Genomic DNA, 17,242 nt, shown 5'->3' with positions numbered 1-17,242 from the left:
CCCGCACGCCGGGTGGACAAGACCCGCCGTTAAATAAGGACTAACGCCCGTACCTGTTGCACGATTCGGGTCCCTTTCACCCAGAAATGAACAAGGGCGCTCAGGAGGGGAGACGCGCGGGCCGCCCGGGCTTTGCGGGCCGCGACCGCACCCGGCAGGCGGCGCGGAGGCAGGGGCCGCCCGCGGGGCTCCCACCTCTGGCGCTTGCTTTGTCTGCGGTGGCGGCGGGGGCTGCGGCGGGGCGGGGGCGCCCCTCCCTCAGTCGCGCGGCCCACGGTGGGGAAGAAAGCCGGGCCCGCCGCCGCCGCCCGCCCGCGCTCCCTGCCCGGCCGCTGGGCCTGCGCGCTCCTCCCGCCCGGGCCGCCCGGGCCGCACGGCGGCCACACTCACCTGGCTGGCGCTGGCGCTGGCTGCCCGACGTTCCGGGGCGGTGGGGAGGACGCGGGGACGCGAGCAAGGCGCGAGCGGAGGCGGAGGGCGAGGCGGGAGGAAGGCGGACTGAGGGCGGAGCGGGCCCGGGCGGCGGTGGCGGCGGCAGCGGCTCCAGTCACTCGCGGCAAATCGCGTCCCGGCCCCTCTCTGCGTCAGGCAAGGGGCGGCGGCGCGGGAGGCTCGGCGACCTCCCGTCACCCTCGGCCCAACTCGCGTCCGTGCTGCCCCGCGCGCGCCCGGGTAGCAGCGTTGCAGCGACACCGCCCGCACGGGAAGGGGGCGGGGCTGGGAGTCCCACGGGGGCTGGGGATTGGGGGCTGGAGAGGAGGGGGCTTCCGACGCCACCAGGCGGACCCCGCTCTCCTCACCACCCGCCGAGCTTCCAGCTCCCAAGCCCACAGGCAGCGTGGGATTATGGAAGAACTGGGCCTAGAGTCGGGGAGCCTGGACTTAAGGAAGGACACCCCCTCCCCTTGACGCCTTGCCTGTCATTTGTTTTCTCTGTCCTCATACTGAAATATGTATGTTCGAGTATATGGTCTCCAAGATTTTCAAAATTCTAACGTTGTCATCCCGGGTTTGTTGGGATTCCTTTACCCCCAAGTACCCACTGCCAGGAGATGCCAGGAGATGCCAGGAGATGGATCTCCCACACAGAGATGTGTGATGTGTCTGAAGGATAAGGCAACTGCAGGGGAATGGGTTGTAGTGAGGAAGAGCTGGATTCAGGGCATTTGTTTTCCTTTGGGGATCTTTCCATTGGATAGCCCAAAATTTATCCACAAATGGCCCTCTGATAATGGCTACTTCCCCATCTTCACCAACACTAGTTATTTTTCTCCAAATGTAGTGACTTCAGAGTCCTTGTTCTTCCAATTTTCTTGCACAAATCGTTTTTATGTCATTTCCTGAATTCAGTTCAAAAGAGTCATCAGCTAATACACACAGGCTCAGGGCAGCATGTGTTCTCAATCTCAGGCCTTACTTATTACTCACTGTGCCACTCACTTCAGTATCACCTAATTTATTTAGGAAAAAAAAAATTACCATTCCAACAACTAGGCAACTAAGTTTCTCTCTGCTAAAGTTCTCTGATTGAAAATCCCAAGGATTAATACTTCCTCTTATTTCTATGACTGATAATGTCTCCACTACATCAGTCTCTGCCACCATTTAGGTCAAGCCTTGCTAATTTCACTTCTGCTTGTGTTCCAAAGGACTGCTGGGAATGCCCCAAAAACACAGAGCCTCCCTCTTCAAAGGCTTTCCACCTGGATAATCAGTTTCAAGCAATTACCGTGATATTCAAGGCCATTTATGATCTGATCCACAGATCTCCTCAGCTTCAGCTTTAATTCCCACCACATCTCACACACAGGCTCTGTCTGTGCCTTTGTATATTTTCCTCCATCTGAAATTCATCCCTCATTTAACCGGGTGAACTTCCAGTCTCCTTCAAGATAATAAAGATAATGCATCTTTTCCTCCGTTGAATCTTCCCTGACATCCTGTCCTTTTTCCACCCTCATATCCTCACCCCACACACTTACACTGAATTATTCATTCTTTTCTGCTTTCATGTAAACTTTGATCTATTCTCTACGATAACCCCTAGCACTTTCTTTTTTCCCATTGCTTTGCTTGGTGGTCTTTTCCTACTAGACTGTGAGTTCCTTAAAAGGATGGAGATTTTTGTCTAGTTCATTTTTGGCTCTCAGACATAGCACAGTACTCAGCACTATGAAGGTTTTCTTTAAATATTTGTTCAAGTACTGATGTCACTATTCATTCCAACAAATAGATGTTGAACATCTACTCAACAAGAGGGAAATACACTGCAATCCACAGTCCCTGCCTTCCTTACTTAACCTTCCACAGTATTCTGTTCTTCCTTCCTTTACCATGTGGCATTCTCTGTTTATCATTTTAAACCCTCTCCTATTACCACTCGCATTCTTGGCTTGTTTTAATAAAGCAAGTTTATGCCAAACAATCTATTATAGTAATTCACCAAATATCCCTGCCCTTCCTCTTTCCATACCCTCTTGTTCCACAACAGTGTGGACCCAGTTATTAGATAAGGGTAACTGTTGCAACAGAAAACACATTAGACTATAAATGCAGAGAACAAAGTTTGGGTGCTGTATTTTCCAATAACTACTAAATGAACACAGCTCAATCACTTAAATTCACTCAGCCTCCCCTCTGGAGTTCCTTTGGCTCTATGATTAGGCTTCATTTCTAGTACTTTATTAATAAGGTAAACATATCCTTCTTTATATATGTATAAATTGAAGGGACAACCAGATCCTTGCAAAGTAGCTGTCCAGCATATTCTTGAACTCTTGAGTGATAGGGAACCACTCACTACCTCACAATAGTATTCATCTTTGAACAGCCCTGCTAGTCCCTACTTGGAACTGAAAGGTGTCTTTCTGTAGATTTTGTAGGTAACAATGATATTAGTAGAAAACACCACTGGAATTAAACTCCAAAGTGGTGTGGTCAGATCGTAGCTCTGTAACTTCTAGCTGTATGACTTTGGACAAGCACAAAACAGCTCCAAGTTATGAGTTTGCTCAACTCTAAAAGGGGGAAATAATAACACCTTAAATCATTATCATTAGTATGAATACATTGTATTAAAGTACCCAGCGAATCTGAATCTGTACTCAGATGTATTGAATCCAGAACAGCCCAATTCCCCTTCCATACACAGCCTTTAAACATCTGAAGTCAGCAACCAGAACATGTCCCTTCTCACACCAGCCTCCATACACAAGCCCCATTCATCTCCTCCATACACTTTCATCTAAACATACCCTAGTGCCTCTTACAATGTGGCATCTAGAACTGAGTCCAGTATTCCAGGTATACAGAGAAGAATAAAAAAATACAGTTTTCTACATTCTTATGATGTTTCAAAATTCAGCTTGATATCACATTCATATTTTTCTACCACCCCACACTGTTCATAAAACAAACAAAAACCCTCGAATCTTTCTTAGGACTTTAACACATACACACCTGTAAAACCATATCTCCTCCAACCTGTATTTGTGCAATTTGTTTTTGGAGACTGAGTGTGGATCTTTGCATGTATTCGTCTTAAATATCACTTTGGAAGTTATGTACCAGAATCCCCTGCCAAATAGAAATCAATGTGAAATAAGAATAACATTTGAAAGACATTCAGGACTGGGGGGTGGGGAGAGTCACAAAAGCACTTTAAACAACTCGTTCTTAAATTCCTAAATTCTCCCCTACAACTTCCCTTAGGCTTTTTATTAAATGCCATATTTAAATGTCATCTGAATTTATGTAACGTCTCACATTCATTTTATTTTTATAATAAGTTAATATTTTATATGCCTATGTTTCCCAAACATTATTCTCTGGAACTTCTGAAGAACTCACTGAGATAAGGTAGACCTGCACTGTTAATGCAGTCTTACTGAAGCTCAGCAGGGTCAAGTAACTTGCTGAACACTCACTCGGCACCCAAATAGGCTTTTTGGAGAAAATGCCCCACCCACACGCCCTGCTGAAGGCGGGGCCCCAGGCAGTACTCTTTTGTGCCTCTGTGGACTACTCCTGGGAGGGCACCTGACCTGTTAAACAGCCAATTCACACCCATTCAAAAATGACCTGGGAAAAAGACTCAATCCAAAAGAGCTGGTCCAAGGACTTCTCTAGTGATCCAGTGGTCGAGACTCCGTGCTTCCAATGCAGGGGGCGAGGGTTCGATCCCTGGTCTGGGAACTAAGATCTCACATGCCACGTGGTGGGCCCCCACCCAAAAAAAAAGAAGAAGAAAAAAGGGTTGGTCCAATCAGACAATCAACTGGGGAAGCTGGACCCAAAGGGAGGCACAGATGGTAGCCATGGATGAGAAGGGCTCTGACACTTCACCAGGGAGCAGAAGATAATGTCAGCCAATGACTAAGCAGAAAACATCCATTCACTCATCTGCTCACCAAATATTTATTAAGAATTTCCTGTTTTAGGTTCTGGGAATGCAGTATGGACAAAATACACAAAAATTCTGCATGGACCTTGCATTCTGGTAAATGGGACAGGCAATAAACAATAAATAAGTAAATCAAATATTGTATTAGAAGGTGGTAAGTGTTGGATAAACATTATGCAGGGCAGGGAACTAGAAAGTGCCAGGGGCTGGGGTACGGCTTTCAATCACAGGAATAGGGAAAGCCACACTGAGAAGGTGACATTTGAGCTAAGGCTTGAAGGAGGTGAGGCACTGAGCCTATAGTAAAGAATCTTGAGGGAATCAACTGGTAGTGTGCCGATCAGGAAGCAGACACCAAGAGAAGAGGCAACCCAGGCAACCCAGAGAGCAGGGCATTCAAAATCTAGCTGGGATCTTTTTAAAAACAAAGCGTTCCCAGCACTTCCCCAGGTGTACTAGACCTGAGCCTTTGCAGATGGGACCTCAAAATCTGTATTTTTAAAACACTCCTCAGGTGATTGGGATGCTCCAGCAGGATGAGAAGTCCTACTGATACGCTGGGTTCTGAATATCCTTCAAATTCTGTGTTCCGAAATGCCCAATTCAATTGGCATTCCTCTCCTCCTAAGAAGCTTTGTTGTTCAACTTTCCTGTTATTCCTAGGAAGGAAGCCGGATATCATGGCTGAGATTTCAGTTTTTCTGATTTACATATGTATTCTTTACAAACCAAACAAACAAGAACAAACCCCAACACCTCTTCCCTGAGGTCACATGTTTGGGTTTCTATATTTTGCAACCAAAATTGCCTAACAAACCACAGTCACAAAGCTGTGAGATGGTGCCAAACCTGCAGCACTGAGCTAGTATTCATCCTGCAACTCTTGCCTTTGGGAATATTTAGCACTTCAAAATCAATATTTGAAAAATTGTCAAGGTACTGTATTTTTCAATCTAAAGATATATAGCATTTATTTTAATAATGTACACTTAATACATTAGTGAATTTTTAAGAAAAATCTTTAATAATTTTATTTAAAAATTACTTTGAGTACTTATTTTATTAATTTTTGACATTTTAATTCCAAGCTCAAAACTTCTTTCACTGAGGAAGTTTAAAAGATCTGGTTATATGGAATTTAAGGAAAAAAAAATGTCATGAAGAACCTTGGGGTAAGACAGGAATAAAGACACAGACCTACTAGAGAATGGACTTGAGGATATGGGGAGGGGGAAGGGTAAGCTGTGACAAAGCAAGGGAGAGGCATGGACATATATACACTACCAAACGTAAGGTAGGTAGCTAGTGGGAAGCAGCCGCATAGCACAGGGAGATCAGCTCGGTGCTTTGTGACCGCCTGGAGGGGTGGGATAGGGAGCGTGGGAGGGAGGGAGACGCAAGAGGGAAGAGATATGGGAACATATGTATATGTATAACTGATTCACTTTGTTATAAAGCAGAAACCAACACACCATTGTAAAGCAATTATACTCCAATAAAGATGTAAAAAAAAAAAAAAAGAAAAAAAGATCTGGTATTTTTTTAAAATGTACTTTTATGGTTCTGAAATTATATAAATAACTCTTTTAAGGGTACGGTTTGGTTTCGTTTTGTTTGCTTTGCTTTGTTTTGTTTTGCCACCTATTAGTTCAGCATCTAGGCCAATGTATTTGGAGCCCTTTAGACAACAGAACTTTTTCCAAGGCCAACATAGTTTGCATTCATTTGTATCAGGTGGGGTTTTTTTCCCCCAATGACACTTTCACACAATGTTTTTAGTAAACAGGCCAAAGGAAATAGGAAAAAGCAGTGTTTGATTTTTTTTATAAAATCAGCAAAATCTTTTTCTAACAGAACTGACTGTTTTTTCTACTAGTGGAATCTTAGGGTTTTAAAGCTGGAAGACACCCACCTATTCCAACATCCTCATTTTCCTGTGACCTGGAAAAATTAAGCAACATACCCAACACTACACTTAGTTAACAAAATATCTAGTGTCCAGGCCTCCTGACTACTAGTTGCTATATGCTGAAAGTTTATGAATACTTGCAGTATCATCTGTATGTGTGTAAATAGATGTGGTGCATAATTTAGGCATAATACAAGTTTTTCTCTTGAACATCAATAGTGCTTTAAAAGTATTCTGAATAATAGAAAATGAAATAAAATTTCAGACTAAGGAAACGTCCCTAATTTGAGCAACCAACTTACTGTCACTCTTAATGTAAGCTTTGTAATAGAGATTAACAAAGGAGGTCAAGTTAAAGGCAAATTGTTTGGACAAATTGTTTTACATGCTTCTGGCAATATACAGTACATTACATAATACAGTAAACTGTCTATGCCAGTTTTTATAGTTCTGTCCAATAAATTTTCTTCCAATAAGTACCACTAAATGTCAATACAATATGTGCTCCAGTAAGTGTTCCTGAGTCAGAACTCTTTGGTTGCAAGTACCAAAGCCAATCTGAACTGGATTGGGGTGGAGGTGTGATGGATTTTCTGGAACAACACTGAGGTAGCTCAAGAGCACTGATGGAAGAACAGCATTTCTGAGAACCTCAGGGACCAGAACCAGAGACCAAAGTAAAGTCAGCATCTTTCTCAGCCCCTTCTCCCAAACCTGTTTCCTTTTGACTTGTCTTCAGTCTGTACCATAGCAAACTAGTGTTTTAGGCTACAAGGAGAAGAGCCACAGGTTGCACTGGGTGTGCATCCTGCCTCTGATGGACAGTTCATGTAGAAAAATATCAGGGGTGGCTAATACTTTGGGTCACATGAATGTGATGAATCATCACAGGCAGCTCCCATCACGGGAGGAAGTCTCCTCCAAAGGACACAGGGGCATTACCAGCAAAAGGGGAGAGAGGAGAACCAGACTGACAAAAACAGTAGATAGTCCCTGCAGGATGTGTACATCTCTTAACCTTGCACTGGAGAGACAATTTTTGTGAAATATTTTTTGCTGAAATATTTTATTACCCGTCCAAATATAAAAATTTAAATTATGTTAATTTCTTCTAGTCTCATAATTGGATATTAAAAATATACATTCAAGTATCCTATTTTCTGGTTTGTTGATGTGCCTTTAAAACCCTAGCCTAGAAAAATTCTTCAATTTATTCATGATTAGGATAGAAAAATACAATTTTGCTTAATCAGAATATTTTTACTTATTATGTACATTATAAGTCTAAAAAATTTTAGATCTAAAAATAGTTTATTCAAAGCTGAAGAGGTAAAAGCACTTGATTGTCAAGTTTAATCTGCATAGTGAAAGAATCAGGTCTCATTTAAAAGGTATTATTAGTTAAGTTATGGAGAAAGTTCTTTAGTTTCTGTTACATGGTATTTCAATATGGGGCTAGGTCCCAGTTATTAGTAAGACAGAAAAGAATGTTAAAAACAAGCTTGGTCCAAGTCATAAGGTTTACTTTTGTTTTTCCAATATGTTCCAGTCATCAGCCTGATTACAAAAGTCAACATTTACCTCAGTGATCAAGCAATGTGTTTTGCTCTAGACTCTCAAAATCTGAGGCCAGAGACTAAAGTGTTCCGTTCTAGCTTCAGTTCTTCCATGCTCAGAAATGGCTCTCTTGTCTGGGTGTTTGTTTTTTTGCTTTTTGTTTGTTTTTTTTAAAATCCTGTGTTCTTGAACAAAATAGGGACAAACCACATTTGAAAATAACCTCCAGCCATTGTCCAGGCTCCTTTCACTCCGTCACTCTCTCCAGCTGCTCTGGAGAGGTGGTAAAACTCGGCTGTGACTTTAGCAGCTGAATGGCAGCTTGGGAGAAGTCCCATTGCATGAAGTTGGAGTAGGCTCTAGCAACACAAAAAGCAAAGGATTGATTTGCTTATGGTATAAAGTGGAAAATGGAAAGAACTGCCTTTTGTATCAGTCCAACTTTTCCTCTCCTTCTGAATAAAACATTATTATGTAACAAAGGGCCTTTAAACAATTTTTTTTAATTGGCAATTTGAAAAACACAGATTGTGTCATCCTGGGTTAGAGCCACTTCTTAGGGTGTGGAGCTACTTGATTCTGGCACTGTGGATCAGTGCTCAAAACATGTCATACAAGCTAGGTTCATGCCTCAGTAATATTATCTTAGATTTAGGGGAAGAAAGGAATAAAAAGCGTGTTTCCCTTTGGGGACTTGAAGAAAGGGAGCCACAGGGTCCTAGTTGACCATTTTATTCCGAAACCTTAATTTTTGCATTAAAAAGTATGCAAATAAGCCAATAAATGTATCTTATCACTATTCCTAAGATGAAAACACTTACAGTTTAGACTTTTTCATCGTAAAGCATGGCAGCAAATTTGGGACAAGAGCTGTTGCTGGCGCTCAGCTTACCCTCCTGAGAAACGATCCTCATGTTCTGTCTGCACAGAAATTATGCTTAGATGCTTCCATGGTCATTTTAATGTCATACAAACAACTTTTAAGCATTTTAGTTGGAAAAAAGGTGGAAGTGAACAGAAACATGGGAAAAGACATTCAATGATTTATTTTTTCATGCAACCAAAAATGTAGTGCCAGCCTTGCTCTCTTGCCAGAGAGCTAGAGACAAGGTTGAGGACGTTATGAGTTTGCTCTCAGTCTCACTGGGAGACAGGAACCCAAACAAACACTCAGTGCAAGGTGATACATACTAATCATTAAATTCTACACAAAAATGCTGTGGAGACGCAGAGAAGAGTCACTGCCAAGGTGTCTAGTGAAGGCTTCATGGAGTCTTTGATGCTTGAACTGAGTCTAGAAGAAAGAGTGGGTAGTGTCTAGGCTGGAAAAAGGGAGAAAAAGCAGAAGAAACAATATACACAGTGGCTAAGAGGCACTAAAGAACATGCTACTTGAAGGGGAATTTTGAATATTCTTGCTGTGGCTACATGAGCAGAAAGAGGGTCATTTCAGGGAAGATCAAAATGAGAAGTACCTGTGGGCCACGGGTAGAAAATTCAACAGACTGCAGAGGCCAGGCAGGTAACGAAAATGATCAAAGCTGAGCAGGTCTAGGTGCAAATGCATTCACTGTGAGTGAATGGCTCACCAGAGAACCAAAAACCTCTAAAAATATTGCGCCAAATTATACTTACCTCCCCAAATGTGAGAGACTGCATCTTTCCCCATACCCTTGCCAAGAATGGGTTATTTACAGCAATATTTATCGAGTGCCTTCTATTGTGAGGGATGGTATTTAGGAATTGAGGATACAGCAGTGAATAAAATAAAATTCTTATCCTCATGGAACTTTAGTGAGGGGCAGACAGACAAAATAAAGAAGTAGAATATGGAGTTTTTAGATAAATGCTGTGGAGAAAAGTAAAGGAAGGACGACAGAGAGAGAATGGGAGATAGGTTGGATTTTAGATAAAGTAACCAGGAAGGCATCACAAAGAAGGTAGCCATTGAACAAAGACTACAGAAGGTATAAGAGGAAACTCTGCAGAAGTCTGTGGGAAAAGCATTTCAAGCAGAGGAAACAACAAATCAAAGCCCCTGAGGGGAAGCCGTACCTGCCAGGGCAGGGAAGTGGAAGGGAAGAGAGTGAGAGGGAAAGAGATTGTGTTGGGTCTTTTAGAGAATTGATTGAGGCTTTTCCTCTGAGCCACTTGAAAAAGCTTTGAATGGTTTTGAGCAGAGGGATGATAGCCAGGGCTTGTACTTTTAAAGACTCATTCTGGCTGCTGAGTGTAGAACTGAATGCCTTGCGGGGAAGGGTATAAGCCCAGAGACCAGCTGAGAGGTGAGAGTTGCTACTCCAGGCAGATGTGATCGTGGCCTGTCCCAGTGCGGGGGAAGCAGGTGGTAGGCAGTGGCTAGATTCTGATTATAAGTTAAAAATAGCGCCCCAGGATTCCGTGACTGATTAGATGTGGGGGGTCAGGAAAAAAATGAATCCAGGGATAACTCATGGGTTTGGGGCCTGAGCAATTAGAACAATATTCTATTTACTAGGGGGAAATCGTGGGGAAAAGCAGTTGGGCTTGAGGGGGATGGAAAGGGAGAAGGGCTTAATAATATGGTTTTGGAAATGTTAACTTTGAGATATGTATCAGATAATAAGCATAAATTTAGAATAAAGCAGCTGGAAATATGAGTCTGGAGTTAAAGGGAGAGTTCTGGGCTAGGAATATACATTTGGAACTTTTTGGTATATCAGCAAAAAGATAATGTCACAGCTATGAGACTTGGTGAGATTAACAAGAGAGCAAGTATAGAGAAGAGGTCTAAAGACTCAACTGTCAGTTCTGGAGACCTAATATTTAGAGACTGGGAAGACGAGGAGGAAATCCACAAAAGAGACTTAAAGGGAAAAACCAATGAGGTTGGAAAAAAAAACAGGAGCATGAATTATCAGAAATCAAGTAAAGAAATATTTCAAAAATAGGGGAATAATCACCTCGGTCTAATACTACTAACAGGGTGGGTGTATTAGTCAGGGTTCCCAGAGAAACAGAACCAATAGGTAGGATGTCTGTATGTGTTTTAAGGAATTGGCTTATACAATTACAGAGGCTGGCAAGTCCGAAATTTACAGAGTGAGCTGGTAGCTTGGAGACCCAAGCAGGATTGACTGTGCAGTTCAAGTCCCAGGGCCTTCTGCTGTGGAATTCCTCTTGTGGGGGGAAACGTCAGTCTTTTGTTCTATTCAGGACTTCAGCTGAATGGATGAGGCCCACTCATATTATGGAGGGCAATCTGCTTTACTCAAAGTCCACCGATTTAAATGTAAATCTCCTCCCAAAACACTTTCACCAAAACATCCAGAAAAACGTTTGACCAAATATCTGGGTACTATGGCCCAGCCAAGTTGACCCCTAAAATTAACTGTCGCGGCAACAAAGATGAGGCTGAGAAAAGGCAGTTGTATTTAGCAACATACAGGCTATTGGCAACCTTAGGAAGAACAGGTTTGATAGAACGACGGGAGAAAGCTTGATCCGAAGGGGTTTACAAGAAAACAGGAGGAGGAATGTCATGCGCTTCTGGGTTCACAGGACATGGGGGAAAGAAAACACAGCAGTGTTAAACCACCAGGGCAAACTGACCTGATGTTGGTTGCCAGCACCCGGAGAAGCAGCCTAGGCACAAGAGAGGGAACTAAGGGAGATCAAGCTCTCTCCTGAAGCTGGAGACCTGAGAAGGGGCTACAGTGGTCCCAGGTCACTAGTGTGGCACGCAGCTCCACACAGAAGAGGATTTGGGGAGAAACACATCTTTAGTTTAAGCCTTTGAGTAGCCCACAGATTAATACTGTATCAACTAAATGAGAGTTCATAATCAATAGGCAAAATATTCAAACATTCAAGTTACCAAACAAAATATATTTAAAAAACTACTATGAAACGTTGAAAAAATTTAAAAATTATATAAAAGATGAGTACGCAGTAAGAGGCTTGCCTATCAAACCAGGCAAATTTGAAAACAAACCAAACAAAGCTTTTAAAAATAAAAAATAGAATGCTACTCAATACTCTGAATGACCTATATAGGAAAAGAATCTAAAAAAGAGTGGATACATATATAGGTATAACTGATTCACTTTTCCATACAGCAGAAACTAACACAACATTGTAAATCAACTCTTCTCCAATAAAAATTTTAAAAATAAAAAATAGAACTGTTAAAATAAAAATCTCAATTGGTTAGTTAAAATACGTATTAGGCACAGTAGAATAAAACTATTGGTAAATTAAAGGACAGATCTGAAGAAATTATACAGAAGATAAGCAGATGGAAAAAATGAAAGGTTAACATGGGAATCCCCTGGAGGCCCAGTGGCTAGGACTCTGTGCTTTCACTGTCTGGGTTTGATCCCTGGTCAGTGAACTAAGATCCCACAAGCCCTTCAGTGTGGCCAAAAAATAATAAGGTTAACAGATATGGAAATAATCATATGAGATTACTAGGAAAAGAGAAAGAGAAAGCCTGTTTGTTTCACATGCCTAGCACCAAGAAGGCAAGCAGAAGATAAATAAAACCCACAGGATTCACATACACTGACCCTGAGCCCGGCTGGTGCCATCAAATTTTACATTGATCTGATTAGTATTTCCTCCTTTGGGGGAGGCTGGGAAAGGGGTTGGGAAAATGGCAGAACCAACAGAAGCTCCTTATCCCAGTTACCAATAATAAATGTGATGCATAAACAGTGGAACCACTTAACAATATTCATATTTTAAAATTAGACTAATCTTGCCACGTGACATTAGAATTTTCTTTTGGGTGTGGTTTCTTCTTCTTTGCCTACAAACATACTTAAATTTCGATTTATTTATAAAAACCAAAATTCAAAGAATTCTTTTAAACTGTTATCTTTTCTTTCCCCTTCCATTTAGTAATAAATTTCTTGGGGAAAAAAAATCATCTAGACTTGAAACGATTATTTGTTCACTATTCATTCACTACTTGCTGCCTCCCAGTTAATCAACTGAAACAGTTCTTTCAAAGTTAACAATGACTACTTATCATATTCAAAGAATTTTCTTCCTCTTTCCCTCTTTGTAGTACTTGATACTGTTAACCACTCATTCCCTTTTTTTTTTTTTTTTGCTGTACGCGGGCCTCTCACTGCCGTGGCCTCTCCCGCTGCGGAGCACAGGATCCAGACGCGCAGGCCCAGCGACCATGGCCCACGGGCCCAGCCGCTCCGCGGCACGTGGGATGTTCCCGGACCAGGGCACGAACCCGTGTCCCCTGCATCGGCAGGCGGACTCCCAACCACTGCGCCATCAGGGAAGCTCCCTTCTTTTTTTAATCTACAAACATTTATTAAGTTTTGATAGTCTCTAAATTAGGCCCTGGAAATAAAAATATAAGAGAGTCCTCCAACATCAAGTGGTTTACAGTTTACTTATCAAAGAAGACATATGCACTACAAAATGAAATAAGGCACTAAAAGAAAAAGTGGAACCACAATGAAGCGGTGATCACTTCTACCCGGGGTGGTAGAGGGTGTGGTCCAGGATTTTACTTTCCTCCTCAGTTGAGTTTTTGAAAGATAATGTGTGTTGATCATGTGAATGGGTGCAGACTCAGGCATCACTAGAGGCAGAGGAAACGTGAGCAAAGATACAGAGGCATAAAGCATCCAGGTGTGTTGAGAGTACTGTAAACAGCTCATTAAGTGTGGGACAGAAGACCCAAGATGAGCATTAAGGGCAGAATGAAAGGCAATGCAAAATCACGGAAGACTTTTTACTCATTCAAAGGAGTTTAGGGATTCCCTGGTGGCGCAGTGGTTGAGAGTCCGCCTGCCGATGAAGGGGACACGGGTTCGTGCCCCGGTCCGGGAAGATCCCACATGCCGCGGAGCGGCTGGGCCCGTGAGCCATGGCCGCTGAGCCTGCGTGTCTGGAGCCTGTGCTCCGCAACGGGAGAGGCCACAACAGTGAGAAGCCGGCGTACCGCAAAAAAAGAACAACAACAAAGGAGTTTGGACTGTATCTTATCCATACTCTACAAAGTGGTGAAGGGATTCTCCTCCTTTTTTCTTCTCTTTACTATGTTTATAATTTAGAAATAACAACCTTGAAGGAAGAAAGAGGCTTAATTGGAATGCTCTAAAACTGGAGGAAGGAGACATTGACAACATTCACACACTGATGAACATTAAGATTGATTTCTGTTTTGCCATCAGATATAAATGTTGTAATACATTAGCATTATATCACTCTGATTATTTCCTTGGTAGAAATTCCTGGAAGTAGAAATTACAGTATCAAATTTATTAACAATTATAAAATCTCTTGATATATATTGACAAACTGCTTTCCAAATACAGTCTCAATTTATGTTCCCATTAGCACTGAGAATTATGTTAATTTTAAAAAAATTTTCTAAGTGTATAGGCAGAGATTTCTTCTTCATTTAATTTGCACTTCCTGAATTACAAGTTAATACATTTACTGGAAATTTGTATTTTCTTGTTTTGGGAATTGTCCCTTCAAGTTCTTTGATCATTTTTCTATTAGAATGTTGTTTTTTCAGGATTTATGTTAAGTATATTGATCTTTTCTAATGTCACTTTTTTTGCAAATATTGATATGCAAAATTTTACAACTATTTTATAGCTAAATATATTGATCTTTTCCTTTGGAAAACTTGATTTCCTTCTCAAATACTTTTCTTTCAATGTCTGTGACACTATTTTATCCTGTTTCCTATTTCTTAGTCCATTTTGCTGTAGTGTCTAGCTGATACTTCTTGAGGGAAGGAGGCTTCAAATAGAGATATTTGTCATGGTCTTTGGCCTTTTTATGTCAATGTCCTTACACTCAGAGATCTAACCTATTTCAAATGTTTCACTGGTTTTAAATATTGACCCTCTTAATCTAAAAATATTTTTTCTGAGTAATATATGTACACAGTATCAAATTCAAAAGTATGAAATAATATACAGTGAAAAATAAGTCTCTTTTTCTCCCTGACCCCCACCCATCCAATTTCTCTCCTAGGAGGCAATCACGATTACAGTCTCTTCAGAGCCTTCTAAGAATAGTCTATGCATTTACAAATATAGGAGTTTGTGTATGTACATGTATATGTATATTTATAATATATATAATTATGTGTACATATATAATTTTCCCCACATACATATTAGCATGCCATGTACCCTGTTCTACACATTACTTTTTGCACTTAACAATAGATTTTGGAGACCAGTACACGAGACAGCATTGTATTTCATTATTTAAATATAATTTTTATAAACCAGTCTTCTAATGCTAAACATTTAGTCTGCTTCAAGTCTACTACAATCTATTAGAAACATCATTTTGTACTTATAGGATAAGCGCTTAGGACTAGAATTGCTACGAATATGTGCATTTGTTGTTTTGACTGATTACTGTGAAATTGCCTGTTATTGAGGTTATACCAATTTACAGCCCCTCCAGCAATGCTTGATAACTGTCATAAAAATTTTGGGGTTTTGCCAGTCTGATAACTGAAATATAGCATCTAATGTAGTATATAATTGGGTGAGGATTGGTGTCTTTTTTATGCATTTAAGAGCAATCTGTATTTCCTTTTTAGTAAACTCTTTTTTCATATCCTTTGCCCCATGTACTCCTATTTTGTATCAAATAGTTGGTCTTTTTTCTTATAAATTTATAGGAATTGGCTTCTAATATATGTTGTACATATTATTTTTCAAATTTTAGTTTATGTAAGATAGTTTTGTTTCCTATAAAATTTCTGATTATTATATAAACAAATTCACCAATCATTTCTTTATGGCTTCTACATTTTGTGTTATACTTGTAAAGCCCTTCTCATGCTGGTATTACATAAAACAAAATTTTCCCGGCTATGCTTATGTATTTTTACATATAAACTTTAGATTCAGATTGTCTATTTCTAAAATTTAAGTATTTTTATTGTTACACTGATTGGGATCAGGTTAAATTTACAGATTAATTTAGGAAGAACTGACATTTTTATGATGCTGGTTATTTCAATCCAAGAACATAAAATGTTTTTGATTTGTCCAAGTCTTCTTTTGTGTCTTTCAGTAGTGCTTTTTTTTTTCGTGTAAATGATACACATTTATTTTAAAGTTTAATCTTATGTATTTCATCTTTTTGTTGCTATTATAACATCTATTACTTCTATGCAAATGACTTTCAAACAGCTATCTCTACCTTCACGTCTTTTAAGAGCACCACACATACATGTCCAGCTGTTTTTTAGATTGTTTCCACTTGAAAGTTCTGCTGTTATTTTAAACTCAACAAGTTCCAAATATGACTCATCACTTTCCACCAACAAAATGCAGTCTGTCTTCTTCGGTTTTGCATTAGTGCCTAATATAGGGCCAGGTGCTTGGCACATAGTAGGTTTATATACATCTTCTGTGTGGAAGCACTTGGATGTGTGCCTTCTCTCTTTATCCCTTTCTACTTCTCTCTGTCACATAGACACACACATACTGAAAGGCAGCTACATAATTTGTGGGGCCTCGTGTAAAATAAAAATGAAGGACCCTTTGTTGGAAAAGCAGGAAAAAAAGTACTACTAAAGGTACTAAAATAGAAAGTTTTTCCTTTTTTCCCATGCTCTCTCTTTTAACTTGTGGTATTTTTGTTTGATATTTAATGTCATCCTACATAAAAAAATCAAAATTTGTAATAATTAGCATGAATTTTACCATTCATCTTTATGTTGTGCAATGCCAATTTCAAACAGAAATAGAACATTTAAAGTATGCAGAATCACAGAAATGACACAATTTGTGTACGTGCACATGCATTTTGTTCTTAACAGAACAGTGGAAGTACTGCACAAAACTAACTCAACTGTTATTTCACTTCTTGATACTCATGCATCCTACCCACACTGTGTGCTTTTGCCTTACTGATAAGTAAGAAAGGAGTGAAAGAAAATGAACTATCTTTTCCTTTCCTTCTACACCATCATTCTCAGCTTAAGTGGTGGGTTAGTAAAGGAAGTAAGATGAATAAGAAAGTATATGTAGTTTTCCTTGCTCATTTGAGTTTCTAAGAATGCCACTGTCTTACTTCTGCATTTGAAGCAAGTTCTGGTTTACAGGGAAGGTGTGGTCTCTTGGCAGCTATCAGCACCGCGACTTACTCAGGTGTAGGCGTTACATGCTTACCTTTTACTTGCTTCAAGTCTCGTTGAACTCCGTACATTGCAGGTCCACCAGAATTCTGTGCCCATGCGGCGCTTAAAGGCAAATGGGATGGTAAGGAGCTACAGGCAGGCATTTGCGTGTATCTCCTCTGCTCATAGGCATACTCCATTGCCCCATTGAACTCTACTTACAAAAGTCCAAAGATGAAATTGTTAAGAATTTCAAGACAGC

General features: G+C 40.6%; 1 protein-coding gene across 3 annotated transcripts in view; it reads right to left on the bottom strand.

Moving 5' to 3' along the window:
• The window catches only part of SESTD1 (SEC14 and spectrin domain containing 1), a 146,542-nt gene extending 145,890 nt beyond the window's left edge, over nt 1-652 (bottom strand). For all 3 annotated transcript variants that reach the window (XM_060302198.2, XM_030850718.3, XM_030850723.3), the window contains exon 1: nt 391-652. The gene's annotated coding sequence lies outside the window, so the exon portion shown is untranslated. The remainder of the gene's footprint in view (nt 1-390) is intronic.
• Nucleotides 653-17,242: the final 16,590 nt, after the last annotated feature.

This window comes from Globicephala melas, chromosome 7 (assembly GCF_963455315.2).
Source record: "Globicephala melas chromosome 7, mGloMel1.2, whole genome shotgun sequence".
Lineage (NCBI taxonomy): Eukaryota > Metazoa > Chordata > Mammalia > Artiodactyla > Delphinidae > Globicephala > Globicephala melas.
This window is presented reverse-complemented; position numbering and strand designations above follow the sequence as displayed.